The sequence below is a fragment of the Cibotium barometz genome, chromosome 61 (genome assembly GCF_041138505.1).
Source record: "Cibotium barometz isolate CiBa-2024 chromosome 61, ASM4113850v1, whole genome shotgun sequence".
In the NCBI taxonomy this organism is placed as follows: Eukaryota; Viridiplantae; Streptophyta; class Polypodiopsida; order Cyatheales; family Cibotiaceae; genus Cibotium; species Cibotium barometz.
The window spans coordinates 1,345,001-1,350,270 of record NC_141106.1 but is presented as its reverse complement, the minus strand read 5'-3'; positions in this window follow the sequence as shown (position 1 = coordinate 1,350,270).

Genomic DNA, 5,270 nt, shown 5'->3' with positions numbered 1-5,270 from the left:
TCGGAGGTCATTTGGAGGGCCTTTTAGAAGAGAGAGAAAATAGCTGCCAACCAATGAGCAAGCAGGCAACGTAACATTGAAAGTTAGCTATATTCATTTAAAAAATCTTAAAAAGTTTTTATGTATAATCCAAAAACAATCGTATTCATCTTAAATAAAATAAAATTTTAGAGAATCTGATAGAAATTGCAGTGAAGACGCCTGCCCAAGTACAGATGGAGAACTTTTCATCCTCAATATCTTGTCTTTTCTTGTCGAGGAGGGAAATTCTAAAGTGAACTACCTTTGTATGTATTCTTCTTCTCGTTTTGCTCTCTTCATTCTCCTAGCTATGCACTGCTTTCCTTCATCCTTCTACTCTAATCATTCAGTTTTATTATATTTTTTCAACAATTCCTACAAACCATCAGTTTATATCATGTCGGTCATACCCTACATCCGAGGACATTGACGAAACACTTAAAAGGCCAAGGATACCTAGATCAGCAGTGTTTTCTGTACTTATCTCCAACACATTCAATGAACAGAACCAATGGACACAAGTTCAAATAACCAAGGGAACCTGGGTGCTTATGCGACCAAGAAGGCAAAAACATACAAGCAGCAAGAACATTTTCATAACGTCATGGAAGGGTAGAATCAAAGACTTCAAGATAGAGAGTTAGCAGAGAGGATCAATCATCCTTGCAACCACATAAAATAAATTGTAATCCTCTGAACCTCAAATCAATTCATTATTGTTATCCGTATTAATACCATTAATCATTGAATTATTGTTCTCATGATTGGTTTTAATTGTTTGTGTATGCAGATGTGTATACCTCATCATATGAAGAGTGGCAACCAATTGAGTGCATCATTTAGATCATGATTGTGGTATCATGATTGTGATACATACATTAGGGAGTTGCAGTATGAGGGGAGGAGTAAAAGAAGCCTTGCAGATGCAGGTTTTTTTTTATGACCAATTTTACTATTTGCTGGACAAAGACAATACCCTTGGATGCTTGGAAAAGCTGCCTCTCCAAGCAGATTGGAACCACATAGATTGGCCAATTCCTAATTCATGCATTATAGAATCTGTTAAGAGTAAGCTTTACGAAGACGTGCAACGATCACTAGCCCCACACGGATAGTGAAAATTGTGCTCTATTTGCCCAATAACTGTTTTTGTGGAGCTTTTCAATGTCTGTAAGGCTAAAATTGCAAAGACTATGCTCATTTGCAAAAATCTAGATTCTACATTCTTGGCGACTTTACTTGACAAGAGCTGGGATAGGAAAGTGCATAAAGAGATCCATTGCCAGATCGCATCAGAGACAGTGAATGTTAAGTACATGATAGCAACACAAACGTTCATCATGTCATATTGGTACAAACAGTCTCGTTACGTCAAAGGGGAGCTAGTTCCAATGGATCAGGAAGTGGCTAGTTTAGAGGGCAACAACGTGGTAGATATTGAAGTATATGATGCAGACTCAACCTTGCTCACTGTCATTTCAGTGCGGGAGCTATGCAATCTATAGCATTTAAGGAAAGATATCATAGATGAGTGCATACATGAGATGCCATCAGAGTTTTCTTTCTTTCACAATGGAAGAAAGGTGCTGTAGAGAAGAGAAAAGATAATTATTTGCAAAGATTTACATAATAAAGTAATTATCATTCATATGTAACTTCAATTTTCCATGTACTTTTGATCCAAGACAATGTACTTTTTTATATTATCAACACTTTTGATTGCAAGACAATGTACATCTTTTTTATATTATTAGTACTTCTTTTTTATATTAGCAATGAAAGAAAGCTTGCAATGTATACGAGTCATCACTTTGATTTATAAGAAATTACTTCAATTAAATGAATTGTTTTCTACATATTCTGGAACTGTGCCAGAAAAATCGTACAAGCCTTCTAAACACCATATTGGGGCATATGGGAATTTCCCATAAGTTTGGGACACGTGGTCAAAACTTTGGATTTGCCATAACTTGAACACCATTACTCCAAATTGTGCGCTTTAAAGCTTAATAGATCCCTCTTTTCAAGCGCTTTCCAATGATAGGTCACATGATAGGATTTTGAGAAACTTATAGACATGTTAATCGGGTCCCACCTTTTTAGTATTACAAAAATGGGACTTGGGAGATTCCCAAACTCACGAATATGGTGTTTCTAAATAAGGAATTAGTGTCTGTTCCAAAAACCTATCATCTACATCTCCCTCAAAAGGTAGGGGTGATATGCAAGTGTGCTTTGGAATTAAATATCCCCTTCTCAGGGGTATCATCTATCAACAAAGTATTATGTATGTCAAAATAGGTAGATGGATAATGGGAAAGGGCTTAGTATACAATGGCACTCCCTTTTTGCCTGGATGAAAAATACTTTGATGCACTTCACAAGGCTTTTGTTCGTAGATAAAATACAAGTCAGCTCAAAATCTGTTTTTGTGCAAAGCACTTTGATCATAGATTCCAAGTTTTGCGGAGCCATTGAGGACCAAATGGCAGCCCAAAAAAAATAGAGCACAAACTTGACAAAATCTACCACTCCTGGCCTTAGCATCATGTGCATATACCCTTAAAATGTTCTCGCCCCGCTAATATTGAAAGGAACAGACTGCCTTTTGAGAAGCAAACCATTTACGTCTAGAATGATCAGTCTCTATATTCAGAAAAAATTTGAATTAGTTTGATAAGAAATGTTACAAACCTTCACTACTTATAAATGTAGTGGGCATGTCTTTAAAGAATGTTACAAATATATTGTCTATTGGCTCACATCAATATTTTGAGGTGTTTGTTCCACATCTCCATCTGTGTCCTTGAGCTCAACTCCCTCCTCCTCTTCTAGCTCCTTGTTCTGGTCTTCCGCAACATTCTCATCCTCACACTTCTCTTCCCTGCCCTCCTCACCTTTCTCATCTTTCTTCTCATCCTCATCCATCCTCTACTCCTCAACCTTCTCTTCCCTACCCTCCTCAACCTTCTGTCCTTTTCCCCCCGCCTCCTCACCCTTCCCTTCTCCGCCCTCCTCATCCTTCCCCACTTTTCCTTCATCATCCTTCTTCTCCTCCTCATCCATCGTCTTCTTCTCACCCTTCTCTTCCCTGCCCTCCTCAACCTTATGTCCTTTTCCCTCCTCCTCCTCACCCTTCTCTTCTCTGACCTCCTCCTCCTTCTCTCCTTTCCCTCCTCACCGTTCTTCCCTTCTCCGCCCTCCTCATCCTTCCCCACTTTTCCTTCATCATCTCTCTTCTCCTCCTCATCCATCGTCTCCTTCTCACCCTTCTCTTCTCTGCCCTCCTCAACCATCTGTCCTTTTCCCTCCTCCTCCTCACCCTTCTCTTCTCTGCCCTCCTCCTCCTTCTCTCCTTTTCCCTCCTCACCGGCGTTCTTCTCTTGCTCATCAACACTCTTCTCGACCTTCCCCTGGTTGGGCCTCTGGCTGAACAGGTCCATCATCAACGAGAACCTCAACCTCATCTAGGAAAGTAGGTGCATTCTATGGGGTCTTCTCCTCGGCACATCTTAAGATCATTCGTATCATCGTCACTCTATAACGCTCCACAAAGAGGTTGTCGTATATTTCAATAGTTGACTGCAGTGAAAGGGGAAAAAAATCATCAAGTTTGGTAGAGCATAAATTTATGATTGCTGAGGTAGAAATGATCAACAAGTTTATCACCTTGGTCCATATAGGGTTAAGTTGAAACAGGCTGTCTAGTAGGTACTCTACATGTATAATAGTTCTCTAGCCACACAAATAGCCATCTGTTTGATATGGCATAGATATTTCCTTGATTGTAGAGTCAAAAATACCTTCACAACAAGGCAAATAGGGCCAATGGTGACTGCAAGCATTCTCTTAATACAACTGTCAAGGCATACAAATTTAATAAGACACCAAAAATTACAAAAGGACTTGGTAATTTAGAGTAATATAAATGAGCAAGACTCTCAGTCTCAATTGAGGGTGTGTGCCTGGCATGGAATTCATAGTTCAGATAATCTTCTTGTCTAGCTCCAAACAGACAAGGCTCCAATGATTGCTGAAACATTAAAAACCAGAGTTAAAAACAAGATATTTAATCACTCAAAATTTTTTTGAAAATAAAATATATGTATATTTACCTTGATTCATATTTACCTTGATTCATATGTAAAAATAATCATGTTGACTTCCCTGAAGTTGCAGTAAGTAAACCATCTTCTTATGTTATCCAGGGTGGGGTACTTTTGACCCTTAGCAAAGGATCCAGTTGAGAATTAAGAATAAAAACTTTTGTCTACAACTCTGCAAAGATCTTACATTTACCAAACTTCCAAATTTTAAAAAAAACCTTAGCCATCTATTTGATATGGCACAGATATTTCCTTGATTGGTAGAGTCAAAAATGCCTTCACAACAAGGCAAATAGGGCCAATGGTGGCTGCAAGCATTCTCTTAATACAACTGTCAAGGCATACAAATTTAATAAGACACCAGAAATTACAGAAGGACTTGGTAATTTAGAGTAATATAAATGAGCAAGACTCGCAGTCTCAATTCAGGGTGTGTGCCTGGCATGGAATTCATAGTTCAGATAATCTTCTTGTCTAGCTCCAAATAGACAAGGCTCCAATGATTGTTGAAACATTAAAAACTAGAGTTAAAAACAAGATATTTAATCAATCAATTTTTTTTAAATAAAATATATGTATATTTACCTTGATTCATATGGAAAAATAATCGTGTTGACTTCCCTGAAGTTGCAGTAAGTAAACCATCTTCTTATGTTATCCGGGGTGGGGTACTTTTGACCCTTAGCAGAGGAGCCAGTTGAGAATTAAGAATGAAAACTTTTTTCTACCTGGACTCTGCAGAGATCTTACATTTACCAAACTTCCAAATTTAAAAAAAAAAACCTTAACACCAGAAATTGTCAAACTTGAAGCAAACATATACATTAGACTCAGATGAACAAGAACTTACTTTAGACAAAGATACACAATAGAGTCAGATATCTGATCTCTCTTGTGCTTCAATATATTTAGGTCCACCAAGTCCAGACTAAGTTGTCTCTCCCCATCGTCCAAGGCCAGGAAGACATATATACCATTATGAAATTTTAACAATTCCTATAAATTAATAGCATCTAATTCTGCAATTTCCTTTTTGTACAACTTGTCCCTTGAAAGATCATCCTCGTCGGGTAGGCTTCTCCATGGCCTTTGCAATCTTCTACTTCACTGCTTCTTGCTGTAACCTAGCCTCCTGTTCACCCC